The sequence below is a fragment of the Equus przewalskii genome, chromosome 13 (genome assembly GCF_037783145.1).
Source record: "Equus przewalskii isolate Varuska chromosome 13, EquPr2, whole genome shotgun sequence".
NCBI lineage: Eukaryota > Metazoa > Chordata > Mammalia > Perissodactyla > Equidae > Equus > Equus przewalskii.
Window position 1 is genome coordinate 6,060,603 of NC_091843.1, and position 14,887 is coordinate 6,075,489.

The following is a 14,887-nucleotide window of genomic DNA, read 5'->3' on the forward strand; positions in this document are numbered from 1 at the left end:
GAGCCAACATTTACTCCAAGACTTTGAGGCTAACAGGAGCCTCATGCAGGTCTGGGGAGAAGAGAAGTCAGGAAGAGAGAAAAGCATGCATGAAGCCTGGAAAGAGCTCAGTGTGTTTGAAGAGCATGAAGAAGGCCTCATTTCTGGACTACGGGGGACGGGAGTGTGGGAGGAGATGGCGTCTGACATCTGTGGGGCAGATCGCGCGGAGGGCTTTCAGCTTTTATCCTAAGTGCAAGGGGAAGCTGTGGCAAGATGCTCAGTACACACGATATGGGGTAACTCTACTTCTGGAAGCTCTTTCTGGCCTCCGTGTGGAGGAGAGAGTGGACAGGGCACCGAGGAAGCAGGAGGTGGCTGCAGTGCCCAGATGTGAGCTGATCGGGGAAAGCGGCAGTGGAGATGGAGGGAAGGGTGTGGACTCGAGGGTAGTTTGAGGGAGAATGGGACACGACCTGCTGCTGGCAAGGGGAAGGAGGGCCTGGGGTGACCGCAGGTGGAGGTGTGCCGCTGGAGCCGGGGTTGAATGTGGTGCCATGATCCGAGGGAGGGAAAGAGCAGGAAGGGGGCGGGATCCGAGGAAGGCTCCTTGGCTTCTGGGCTGGCCCACTGGGTGGTTGCGATGTTGAACCACATGAAGAAGGGCAGTTTGAGCAGCTGTGCAGTCATGTGGTTCAGACTCTGCAATCACCCAGCCTGGGTCCAGTCCACGCTCTACCACTTTCCAGCTGGGAAACCCTGGGTAAGTTACCCTCCCTCTGTATGCCTCAGTTTCCTGCCCTACAAAATGGGAATAATCCTGGAATCTGCCTCATGGGGCCATTGTTTGGGTCAGAAGCATCCATCAGTGCGCTCAGAATAGCCCCTGTGCCTGTACTCCGTGGACAGAATGCCATGAGGGCCATGTGCAGATGGAATCATGCCTGCCCTCCTGGGGTGTGCTCTCTGCCAGAGGACGCAGACATTAGATAACCAGATATATGATAACACGCTGAAATAAGGCTTCTGAGGAAAGGAGCAGGGATCTACCAGAGAAAAACGATGGAGGGAACAGAAATTAGATTGTGGTGGATGGTCAGGAGGGCACCTCTGGGGAAGCCACCTATCAGCCAAGTAGGCTTAAGAAGGAGAATAGTTGGGGGGTCATTCCAGATGTAGGGAACAGCGGAATAGGACTGTTGTGTTGGAGGTTGTGATGTTAGAATGGGACGTGATGTGTTCAAGAAACTGAGGGTAGGAGAGTGGTTTGCAGCAGACCAAGCAAGGGAGAGCATGGCTGGAGAGGCGGCAGGCCCAGATGGCCCGGGGGCCACTCGCCATGGTCAGGAGTTGAGGTTTTATTCTAAATGGAATAGAGACATGATTGACATGTTTCAGGCAGGAAGAGAGAAAATCTGACTTACATTTTTAAGAGATCACTTTGGCTGCCAGATGAATTGGGTGAATGTTGGGAGGCAGGGAGGCTAACACCAACAGATTTAGAGAGATGATGTAGAAAGTGGCTGAGGCTGTGACTCTCCAAGATATGACGGTGGCTTGGACCAGGGTAGCAATTACACAGATGGAGAGAAGTGGACATGCCCAAGAAAAATCTCAAAGGTGAACCAATTCTTTCTCTCCAAGGTGGCGGTAGGAATTCATTAAAAATGCAAATTTGTGGGGCTGGCCCAGTGGCATAGTGGTTAAGTTTGCACACTCTGTTTTTGTGGCCTGGGGTTTGCAGATTCAGAACCCAGGCACAGACCTAGCACTGCTTATCAAGCCATGCTGTGGTAGCATCCCACATATAAAATAGAGGAAGATGGGCACAGATGTTAGCTCAGGGCCAGTCTTCCTCCAAAAAAAGAAAAATGCAAATTCAATCTAGTCACTCCTCTCCTTAAATACCTTCAATGGCTCCCCAGTGTTCTTAGGATGATGCTCAAATCTGTTGCAGTGGCTGCCTAGTCAACCCTGGCTCTCCCTATGTATAGCTGGCACTCTTCTGCCCCTTGTCTCTGTGCTGGGGAATCTTGGCCTTCTCTTAGCTCTCAGATTGCACTTTATTCCTTCCCTCAATAGGGCTTTGCAGCTGCTGTTCACCCTTCTGGAAATTTGTCATCCCTCTCCAGGCCCCAACCCCACCCTCCGTGCCTCCCTCTTTCTGACATCAATCTTAGTCCCCTCCCTACTGGCTGGAGATCTCCATGTGCCACTGCAGTTAATGAAATGAGAAGTTGGATAAGCCCTACTTGTGCCCAACTAAATGGATCAATGTAGTTTTCTAATAGATGCAGTATAGTTGTGCACCACGTAACGACATTTCAGTCAACGACGGACCACATACACAACAGTGGTCGCATAAGATTAGTAGCATATAGCCTAGGTGTGCAGCAGGCTCCACCACGTAGGTTTGTGTAAGTGCACTCTGTGATGTTCACATGACGACATCGCCTAACGACGTATTTCTCAGCACGCGTCCCATCTTTAAGCGACGCACGAGTAATCTGAAAGCCCTCTGTAGTCAATTTCTGTTTTCCCAACTCATGCTGGCTGCCCTTAGCTAGCTGGGCTGGGAGAGAGGAGAGCTAATGTCTGATTGAGGACATCCTCAGGGACGGTGCTTCACTCACCTTATCTCGTCAAATTGTCACAAGCCTGTGAGGGAGACATGGCACGTGAGGACACTGAGGCTCCAAGAGGTGACATGACTTGCTCAAGGTCACTCAGTAATTGGTGGGGTTCAGTCCCGGGTCTGATGGAAGGCCAAGCCCACCCTCTGTCCACCAGGCCTGAGTGCCCCCTCCCCGTGCGCTCAGGCTGGTTACACTGAAGGCGGGACATTCCTAGCCAAGGGAAGAATCGGGGTGCCTGCCTGCTGCAGACTGAACTGTGTCCCCTTAAATTCATACATTGAAGCCATAACCCACAAGGTGATAGTATTTGGAGATGTGGCCTTTGGGAGGTGATTAGGGTTAGATGAGGTCATAAGGGTGGGACCCACATGATGAGATTAGTGGCTTTAAAAGAAGAGGAGGAGACGTGACTCTCGGAAGGCAGCCACCTGCAAGCCAAGAAGAGGGTCCTTACCACGCACTGAGTCAGCGGCCCCTTGATCTGGGACTTCGCAGACTCTGTAATCGAGAAAATAAATTTCTGCTATTTAAGCCACCCATCTATGTATTTTGCTATAGCGGCCTGAGAAGATTAATGCACTGTCCTGGTAACAGTCCGTTGTCCTCTGGTAGGCCTGGGTCCCTCCTTCCCCAGCCCGTCAGTCTCACCTTCTCTTGAACTGGTAGGGAGGTGGTGCTTCACCAGTTGGAGGCTTGGCCGCTCTTCAGAACCCAACCTATAATCCCACAAACCCATAGGCAAGACAAGAAGAACCAGAATTGTATTTGTCCCTATGCTTCTCATTTCTCAAATGGCAATGTGAAGGCAGAGTAAGATCAGGATCAGTTCCAGCCCAGCTCAACCTCTCTCAGCCACGGCCCTGGAAGCCTTTAAATGTAGCCCAGCCAGACCCTGTGCAGCCCGTCCTTGGTCGGTGCTTGTCAGAGCAGGCTGGGCTGTCAGTGGGCTCCAGCTCATTGGCACGAGTGTACCAGGGAGACTCGGCCCTGCAGAGTAAGTGCCCCTGGATCTCAGCCCCAAGACCGGGCTCCACTTTGTCACCTCTGTCTGGCCCTCGGGATGCCCAGCTTGAAGGCAACCCTTCCTGAGGCCCTGCTGGCCTCCCTACAGCTCACGCTCGTCTGAGAGTCTTGGTCTCCAGCCTACCACGCTGCGTGGGGAACTGGGATGCAGCCGTGTGTCTGCTGGGAGCACTGCTTACTGTGGTGTGGGTGTGACTGGCTCTGACACACCTGCAGGGACAGTCCTGCTCCCACCCCAACCGGAGATGAATCCGAGTCACGGGGGTAGAGTTCACCAATCTGCGCTTTTAAAAGCTTCCTGAGAAGGGCCTTTTAAAAACAAGACACAAAACCCGAGGCCATAATGGAAAAGGTTAAGAACCTAGTTACATTAAATGAAAAACTCCTTGGGAAAAAAATACTCAAAACGCCAACCACAGAACTGCAAAGACAATTTGCCACGTAAATGCCAAAGGGACACTTTCTTTATTTTGCTTTACAAGAGACTGAAATAACAGAACAGCCTGATAGAAAAATAGGAAAAGAGGGGCTGGCCCGGTGGCATAGTGGTTAAGTTTGCACACTCCACTTCCGCGGTCCGGGGTTCACTGGTTCGGATCCTGGGCACAGACCTACACACTGCTCGTCAGGCCATGCTGTGGCAGCCTTCCACATAGAAGAACTGGAATGACCTACAACTAGCATATACAACTATGTACTGGGGCTTTGGGGAGGAAAAAAAAGAGGAAGATTGGCAACAGATGTTAGCTCAGGGCCAATCTTCCTCAACAAACAAGTATACTTAAAAAAAAAATAGGATAAGAATGTAATCTGGCAGTTTGCAGAAATAGAAAGATAAAGAGCTAAAGCACATGAAAGGATGTTCCTTCTCTTTTATGATTAAATGTAAAGGGAAACAAAACTATGATAGTATTATTCCCCTAACATACCATCAATGATCGTAAAGCATCGAGGAACAGCTGCTTTCTTAATCTCCTGGTGGGAGTCCACACGGATGCAACTAGAGGGCAGTCAGGCCGTATCCACCAGGATGTGAACGGCACCTGCTCTTCGATCCAGCAGCTTTCCTGTTAGGCATCTCTTACCTGAAGGGTCTACTCACAGAAGAATGTGAAGATGTATGCCCAAGGATATTCCTAGCAGCATGTTGGTGACAACAAAAGTATAAACAATTTAGCTGTCCATTAGTAGGAACGTGTTAAGTAAATGATGACCCAGCTGTACAACGGAATCCCAGGATTAAATGAAAAATAAGTCAACAAAGAGCAGGAAGTGATCTCTGTTACAAATAAAATAGCTGTTATTGACTGCCTCTTAGGTACTTGGTACCCGTCTAGGTGCTAAGAAACAAGAAGATCATCACATAGATCAAGTCCTTGGGAACCAACAGTCTAGTGGAGGAAGCCCACTAACAAACAATACACTTACAATATTACGTTAAGCAGTGGGAAGTGCTATGAAGGCACTTGGAGCAGAATGAGGGAATAGGAGGTGAAGGAGGGGTGGGGGGGGTCTCTAAAAAATGTGGTTCAAGAAGGCCCTTCTGAGGAGGTGACATGTGAAAGAAGTGGGGAAGTGAGCCCTATGTTGTATCTGTGGAAAGAGTGTTTCAGGCAGGTGGAACAGTATGTGCAAAGGCCCTGCAGCAGAACTGGCTTGGCTTGTTGAAGAAATAGCAAGAAGGGCAGATAGTTGGAAAGCTGAAAGTGACAGAGCTGGGGAAGGAGATAAGAGCAGATGGCCTGAGTCAGATCGGGGCAAAGAGATGCTGGAGAATGAATCAAATTTATTTTCCAAAGGATATATGGGAAACTTCATAATTTACGTTGGTGAGACAGAGCCTAGCATAGTGGGAAGAGAGGCGTAATTTTTGCTTTATACTTTGCTGCAACACTGCATTTCCTTGCTTCATGAATGTATTATTATTACTTATATTTATACTAATGTCAAAGGTGTGACCTGACTGGAAGGATTGTGGCTAATTTTGTTCACCTGTTGAGAAACTCCTAATTCATTAAACGAACAAACAAAGCTGTCTCCTTGTGTGAGTCCCATGCACAGCTGGTGCGGGGAGCCGCTGACTCGGAGGCAGCCTTACCAGAGACTCCCCAGCTCACGGCGAAGATGAGCTCAGCCATGCCCTGCGGTGAAGGACTTCGTCTTCTCTCTCAGCCAAGAAACCCTATGGCAACGTAAACGAGTGGAAGGAGGATTTCCAGCTAACCTTGTGTCCATCCAGTGACTTTGGTAATGCAGCAGTAGTCTCAGTAACAAATTACGCGCTTGAGCCTCCTGTGCCTGGCGCAGCCCGGGGTTCAGAGAAGCCCTGGAGTGGACGGCGTGGCATTGGCCTTCCCACTCGCCCCTCACGCCCTCCCTGCCTGAGCAATGGGCAGGCTCCGTCCTGAAGCAGCAGCCCCCTGGCCTGGCCTGGCCCGCCCCGTCAGCCCGTCTCGGAGGCCTCAACCCGCCTCCCAGGTGCAGCCCCGAGTTAGGACACGTGAAGGCAAATCTGGAGCCACACTGGCTGCTTTATCTCCTACACCTGACTTCTTCCACAACACAACCAGGGGCCCTGGGACCGGGCCTGTAGCGTGTCTCAGACCAACTCAGAGCTGAGCGATCAGGCGCATCTGCTGGGGAAGTGGAGCTTAGCTTTTCTAGAAAAATGGCATCTTTCTGACCACCAAACATGAGGCCCAGATTTAGACCCTGGGACCCACCCGGAGAAGCCACCAGTAGGGTCCTGAGACAGCTGGACTCACTCTGGAGTCAGCGTGTATTACCCACCCCTTTCAAGTGAGCATCTCCAGCTGCCTTATAAATATTAATTAAAAGACGCAGCATCGCAGAGGGGCTGGTGTAATCATCACCATTCAACTGAAGAGGAGACGGAAGCCTCGCTGGCCTGGTGAGGAGATGGCCCTCCGGGAGCTGTCCAGACCACCGGACGACGGTCCGAAGCTCTCAATCCAGGCTGGACAGGCGCCGAGCCTATAACGTGCATCGTGAGGCGTGTGCAGTTATTACCCACGTTTACAGATGGCAAGACCGAGATCCAGAGTTTCTTTCCGGGTCAGAAAGTGTCAGAGGAGGGACTCAAAGGTTTTAGGATTCCAAGGCCGCAGTGTCTTCACTGCTCCCGTGCCCGCTCCAGACAATTCTTTACATCTGCATCCAGCTTCATGGTTTACAAAGCACTTGATATTACAAAGCATTGAAACACGCGTTACTTTATTCACTCCGTACAAGAACTCGGCGAGGCAGGAAGTCCGGAGCTAACAAGCAAGCTCCACTTTACAGATGAGGAAATGGAGGCTCAGAGAGGAGGGAGTCACTTGCCTGTGTTCTTAGAGCGGCAACAGTTACTCACGTCTGCATCAATATTTGTAGCTTGCAAAACGCTTTCTGGTTTTGGACGTTGCAGTAGCTCCATGAGGTCAGGAGCCCTGGTGTTATTATTGTTGTTGTTATTATTACTAGTAGTGGTGTTCTCAGTATTCCCATGCTACACATGAGTAAACTAAGATTCGGAGAAATTGAGAAAGAAGATGAGAAATGAGCATTTGTTTGTCAGACAGAAAGCTGGGTCCTGTAGCTACGTTCTCTTACCGAACCCTAACAGCCCTCAGGAAAATGTTTCCAAAGGGTTTTCATTCATTCATTCATTCATTCATTCATTTGGCAAATGTTTACAGAGCACCTGCTATGGAATCTGATACTGTTCTAGGCACAGGGAACGCAGCAGTGGATGACAGGAAATCCTTGCCCTCACTGAGCCTATATTCTTTTGGGTGTGGGTGGAACAGACCACAAATAAAGAAGCAGAGATACACCATACCAAATGGCACTCAACGCGCAGAAGAAAAATAAAGCCGGGTGAGGCCACACACAGGTGGGTGGTGTCAGTTTAGACAAGGTGCTCAGGCCTGGTAGGGTGGGCCGATATGGTGACCGTGAGTAGCCATCTGAATAAGGTGAGTGGAGAGGGCCCTTGGGTGGGTCTTGAAGGACGAGTAAGAGCGGAGATGCTGCAGTGGGAAGCAGAGGGGAAACCCTAGGGTAATGAAAGCCCCAGTGAGAGCAGCTTCTGTATCTTGAGGCTTTAAAATGTGCCCAGAAGTTTAGAATGTTGCTTCATGGAATCCTCACAACCATGGGAAGTCTCCCAGTGGGGGGGAAATTGAAGCTGGAGGGTTAAGTGGCCAGTTCACCGTCTCACAGCTAACAGGTTGCAGCTTTAAGACCAGAACCTGCCCCTGCCTGGCACCAACCTGCACTCCTGCCCGTCCCACGTGCTCTGTGTGTAGACTCCGCAGAGGTGCCTGGAGACTGTGTTGTGCAGCCGGACTGGAGGGAGGGAGGGGAGTGCGGCCGGCCCAGTGGGAAGACCAGACCCTTCAAGGACTTGAAGGCCATGCTGAGAGTTAGGGCTTCGTCCTGGAGGCGGTAGGAAACCACAGAGCGTTTTAAGTGGAGGCGAGACAGCAAGAGGTTCGTTCCACTGAGGGGCGCTCTGCCTGGACAGGGAGGGGAGGATCTAGGGGGCTCCGGGGCAGCTGGAGGCATGAGGGGGATGCCAGTTACTGAGGTGGTGGGTGAGGGTGGGGAAGCTTCCTCGCTGCCAATCTGCCTGTTAAAGAAATCCCATCTAGGGTCAAAATTCTTAAACTGGGGTCCGTGGACTACTGCAGGGGTGAGGAGAGGGGAGTGTCTGTGAAGCTGGCTGGGAAAACATCGCATCTTTATTTTTGCTTTCCTCTAACTGAAATGTATCATTTCCTTTCCTTATAAACTAGGCAACAACCAAGAGCAGCCCTACCAGTAACTGTGACTTTGTCACCACTAGACAGCTGTGTTTTCAGATCACATTACAGTTGTAGATATCTTGAAACCTTGTTTCTACCATCACTACTTCGGAATTATGGAAGTCATCGGCTCAGCACCAGATCTTGTTATTGATACAGTAACACTTGTATTAGCACACTGCAGCATTTTGATAACCGTATTTAAATTTAATTGGGTGCCTTGGTTATTTGGTTTCCTGCATTTAAAAACATTATTCTGAGAAGAGGCCCATAGACTTGCACAGCTGCCAGAGGGGTCCCCTGCACCAGAAGGGTTTAGACCTCCGGGATGGCAGCCAGCTGTTTGTTGTGCATCTTTCACCTTTACTTAGCTTTGGTTTGCTAAGAGGCAGTAGTGACTCTAATCTGGAGGCTCCTGGAGGCTGAGGTCTGATCTTGTGTAACTCTTTAGCCTCGGGGTTATGGATAGAGCTTAGGAAATGTTATTTTAATTGGGATTTGATGTTGACATTTAAAAACCGAGAGTTTTCTCACACATCTGGATTTCTGGCTTCTCTTACAGAATCAGAAGGTCTAGCAACTCTGGGAGTCTCCACCTCGCATGGTGCGATGGCCAGAGTTAAGTAGCGGCCACCTCTACGGACAGAACGCCACTCTCCAGCTTGCCACATCACCCAGGAACCCCGCTGCAGGTGTACATTCCCAGGAACTCCCAAGGCACTTGAGATTTTGATCCACAGGTAGGGGAACAGTGTGGGGGGCACAAACTTAACAACAAGTGGCGATTCCCTGAGCTGATCCCAGCTGCCCCCCTTAAGGAGGCAACATCTGAACATGGAAGCTTTGACCAAGCCCCCCTCACCAGTCAGAACGGAGGTAAAGCCAGAGCCACGGGCAGCTCCCGGTCTCCCAATTCTGATCTTGCTTCTTGCTTCACTGCACTCGCTTGCTGAAAACCTTCCGATTGCTTCTCATTGCCCCAAGACTAAAGTCCAGGGTCTGGAGAAGGTGCTGAGCCCCAGGCCCTCCCTCCCCCGCCAGCTCCTCCATGCTCCCTGACTCCTCAGCCTTCCGGCGAGGCTTCCCTGAGCACCTTCCGAAGCTGTCCCCCTTCCCCTATCCAGACACTTTCTATCTTGCTGTCTTGCTTTCTTCTCATCCAAAAATTATGTGCCTAACTTACTCGTTTACTATGGGTCTCCCCACAGCATGCAGACTTCACCATGGCAAAGTCCGGCATACCTAGACACTGCCGGTCCATCTGAGCTTTCAACAGATGCTGTTGAGTAAACAGGTGGCAGGTGGGGGCCTTGTGCCATCTTTCCTGCGTCTTGCCTCCCTCCCCCAGGGCTCAGAGTCAGGCTCAGGGACCCGGTGAAGATGACCATTTGGTAACTTACTTGGTGATTTTAAAAAGCTGACTTAAAACTTTGTCAATATACACTTGCCGCAAAATGTTGTGCCCGCCACTGCCTTCCGTGGCTCACGGGGACAATCATTTCACTTTTCCGACCCTGTCTCCTCATGCATGTCACAGGGATAAATAACATCCGCCTCGTGGGGCTGCTTGTGAGAATGAAATGCGACGGGCACTTGCAGTTCCCACCGGCACCTTCGCCATAGTAGGTGCTTGACTAAGTACGCCGGGCCCTTCACCGTTCCCGCCCCACCCCCCCAACTTTCCCCTTTCAGTCGGAGCTGGAAGAAAGCGCGTCAATCACGGGATAATTTATGCAGCGTGATATGCCTTTATTATTCCACGCTGAGTCGGGGCTTCTACTGTCCAATGAAGGTCAAAAGGAGGTATGGCTTTTATCTCTCCAGCAACTCTGGAAGCATGGGGGAAGGGGGCGGACTCTCAGAGGCTTCCTCCTGAAAACAAACAGATCCTCGCGGCGGCCCTGAATAGCTTTCCTCAATCAAAGCTGTAAAAGTCCGCGAGCAGCGGGGCCTCGCCCTGGGACTGGAGCGAACTAATAAAGCGTTGAATGGAGAGAGTGACCCCGAACTGGCAGAGGGGTCCCCGCTGGGCCTGGGCCCGCGCCTGCTGCCTCGCGGAGAATCCAGAGGTCACGTGTCATTAGTCAGTGTCTTACCGCGACCCTTTCAAAATTATCGATAAAGGGGAAGGAGATCCTTTCTGTTTCGAATCCCCGAACGATTTTCTTCTCTCTTTTCTTTCTTTTTTCACTGGTGGAAAGGCTACATGGCAACATCTTTTTCCTGTTTTCTTTCAGACGCGAGAAGAACTGGTTTGAAATCAGGAGTTTCATGCTTGGGGAGAAATAAAGGTTGGGACCAGATTCTTTTCTTTTTGATGCAGTTTCTCAGTGAAGCCCCTGCTCTGAGAAGTCACTAGATTTGGGTTCCCATGAAAACTTGTCTTGTTTCATCCTCGTCCTAAAGCCTGTCTCAACAGTTCTAAAAACTCCCGAGGCGTCTCTCTTCTCTCTGTCCTCAGTTTGGGTGAAGGCCGCCTGGGACCTCTGTAAAGACAGGAGGGGGCGCTGGATCTCAAACAGCTGGGAGCCTCCACAATCGCCTGTTCTCCCCATGACTCAGTTTCCTCATCCGTACACAACGGGCAGCGTCCTGGGCCCAGTGGGAAGTGACCTGGATGACCTCATTAGGGTCTGAGGAGCACTTTAAAGAGATAATCGGCCATTACTCTAATGGGAACAATGATGATGATATTATTTCCTTTATTGTTTACTCAGCCCCAGCAGTTTACAGCTGAGGCCAACAGGTGGTTGTGGTCGCGTTAATCTTTAATCCATTAGCCACGATCGATTCCATGACATTCCTGGGTTTATAGGTAGTCGTTATATTGCTTTTTATTTGTTGTATATTTTGTGAATTAATTAAGGGCCGCATCATACCTCATCTGAAAATGCCTGTTGCAAAGGCAGTCTTGATGCATGTGCATGCGCTCTTAGTCAAAATGACCCTTCGGAGTTCCTTAAATCATTCGTAAAGCACTGTATATGGGATTATGTGTGTATAACACTGTATAGTAATAAACATAGAGAGACATAACAAAAACAGTAAGGGGCAGATTGGAATAAATCCTATTGCTTTGGACATCAGATGAAGCACCTGGCTGGTGTTGAGAAGGACATGTTTTATGAATATTTTGTACCTTTAAACCCTAGAATCCTGCTCCTCAAGGCAAGATGCTCAGAGGTGCCCCCACCCTATTTAAATCTCTCATGTTAAAATAGAATTTGAATAAGTTAAATGCTCTTGTAATGTGACCTCCAGGGTAACTATTTTTTCCCACGGGCTCATCTGTGAGTATTGGGTTATTTTAACTCCGAATAAATGAATAGACCCACATCTCATTTGTCTCAAATGAGCAGCCAGTCAGTCCCTCAGTGTTTGGTGGACACTCTCCACGTCTCACTGGGCTGTAATTGGCCTTTCTGTCCTCGAGAATTTAGGAACCCAGCAGAGGCTCCGGCTGGCTTGACGTCAGGCCCCCCTTGAGCTTCCAGTCATCCTCAGAGGATCCCTAAACGAAGGTCCCCAGCCAAGCTGCAGGGACTCAGTCCTTGTCCTGCCCTTCCTGGGCTTCTCCTGGCCTGAGAAATGGGGCCCAATTGGGTTTGTCCTGCCCAGAAACAAGACCCTGGTTTATCACGTTGGTTTAGCGCATGGAAATTTCAGGTGTACCTCGTTAGATTTCGTCTTCTCTATAGACTGCATGGAGTTCGCCATCAAAAGTCTAGTTTCCATCCACCACCATACACATGTGCCCCTTTTTTCATTTCTTATAACGATTGGTTTATTTTTTGTTATTGTTTTTGATTCTATGGATTCTTTTTATCATTGATAATTAGCTTTCATGATGATGATTCTTTCCATTTTTACCAGCCTGGATTATTTACTGTCATACAGGAGTGTGACATAAAGGAATGATTATTAATTGTCCCTGACAATGTAAGCATCAACTCAAATGATGGCAATGATCACATCACCAGTCTTATCTTTCCTGTTCATGTGCAGCGGGGAAGTTACACATTTATTCATTCCTTTATCTGAATTTGTTTTCCTCAAATCGCAAAACAAGGGGCATCAAGTTGTGACGTGTCTCATTTGGCTCTGCTCAGACTTTTTAAGAGGACACAGTTGCCAAGAGTAGGGGCTGGTGTCACCCGCTCTGTGCCCTGGCTTTCTCCCCGTGTAGCATGTGGGTGATTACCGTCTGTATTTCACGGGCCTGTTAGGAGGCTTAAATGGGACCCTGTAAAGCTCTTAGTACAAAATGGTTCACAAGTGATGCCCATGGTTAGACAAGAGGTGATACTTGGGCCTCAGTTTCTTCATTAATAAAATGGATGTGTTAGGGCCTGCCCTGTGGCTGAGTGGTCAATTCGAAGGGCTGGGCTTCGGCAGCCTGGGTTTTCGCTGGTTTGGATCCCGGGCACGGACATGGCACTGCTCATCAGGCCATGCTGAAGCAGCGTCCCACATAGCACAGCCAGGAGGACCTGCAGCTTGAATATACAACTATGTCCTGGAGGGCTTTGAGGAGAAGAAGAAAAAAAAAAAGCACAAAAAAAGATTGGCAACAGATGTTAGTTCAGGTGCCAAAAAGAAATAAAATGGAAGTGCTGACCCTCCCTGCCTGAATCCTGTGGGGATTTGGGGCTACCGAGTGGCAGGTAAAGTGTCCAGCGTTTGGTCAGTGCTGCCTCACTGCTGACTCCCGTCTCCTTCCCACTTGTTCACCTTGAACCCCAGGGAGCTTCTGTGAGAGGGAAAACATAGCTTAGCCTGGCCCAGGGCGGAGGCCCCGCCCCACGAGGAGCCCTGAAACCTCAACCTGGCCAACAGAGCCAGGAATGGAGCCATGAACACACGGGGCCCATCCCCTTAGGAGCAGAGAAAGCAGCCGGGTTCTTTCTAAGCTTTCTGCTGGGGACTCACATTTTGTTAGCATGGAGATAAATAACGCCAGATAAGAGGCCTCTGGTTTTACATCTGGGGCTGTAGGAACGTCCTCTGGGAGAGGAGGCAGGACGTTTCTTGCCAGGGCGAATCCCAGCCCGGGAGGAGGCAGGCGGCGCCGCCTGCGGCTTCCTAGCTCAGTGGGGAGCAAGTTTTGACAACAGCAATGCTAATTGATTAAATGTTCTCATCAGAGATTACAGTGCAGAGAGTGATCACATTTTTATTTCTGCAGAGTGGGGAGGGGCTTCCCTTCCTTTAATAGCTCCGTTTATCCGTGTATATTGTAACCCAATGTACAAGGGGCCCTGATTCGTTATTCCTGGACCCTCAGGCTCAGTCACTCTCATCTTAGATAACATGTTTACTATAAACTACTTGGTGCAATTGCCTTTGGTTTTCTGGGTTTGGTCGGAATTTGATCCTGCAGTGGACAGAGCACCGGACTTCAGAGTTGTAGGATCGAACCCTGGTCCTGCCACGTAGCCGGTGTGTGGGTTTGGGAAGGCACTTGCATTCTCTGCGTGGGTCTCGCTTTTCTTATCCGTAAAATGGGGACTCGATATACCTATTTCTTAAAAAACTACAGTGCAGGGGCCGGCCCCATGGCCTAGTGGTTAAGTTCGTACACTCTGCTTCGGTGGCCCAGGGTTTTGCTGGTTGGGATCCTGGGTGGGGACCTAGCACCGCTCATCAAGCCATGCTGAGGCAGCGTCCCACATGCCACAACTAGAATGACTCACGACTAAAATATACAACTATGTACTGGGGGGCTTTGGGGAGAAGAAGGAAAAAATGTATACAGAGAGCAGGTTAAAAAAAAAGCCATAAGCTTTCCTTAAAAAACAAACAAACAGGGGCCCGCCCAGTGGCACAGCGGTTAAATTTGCATGTTCTGCTTCAGCTTCTCTGGTTCAGATCCTGTGTGCGGACCTATGCACTGCTTATCAAGCCATGCTGTGGTAGGTGTCCCACATAGAAAGTGGAGGAAGATGGGCACAGATGTTAGCTCAGGGACAGTCTTCCTCAGCAAAAAGAGGAGGATTGGCAGCGGATGTTAGCTCATGGCTCATCTGCCTCAAAAAAACCTCCAAACAAACAAATAAAAGCCTTTGACAAAAGACACTGTGAAGGTGCTGGCCCCATGGCTGAGTGGTTGAAGTTCTGTGTGCTCCGTTTGGCGGCCAGGGTTTGCAGGTTTGGATCCCGAGTGCAGATCTGCTCCACTCATCAGCCATGCTGTGGAGGCATCCCACATACAAAGTAGAGGAAGATTGGCACAGATGTTAGCTCAGGGCTAATCTTCCTCAAGCAAAAAAAAAAAAAAAAAAAGAGAGAGAATTGGCAATGGATGTTAGCTCAGGGTGAAACTTCCTCTCCCAAAAAAGAGACCAATACACTGTGAAGACAATGAAAAGGCAGCCAGAGGCTAGGAGAAAATAGTTGCAATACATATATTTGACATAGTATTTGTAATCAGAATATATAAAG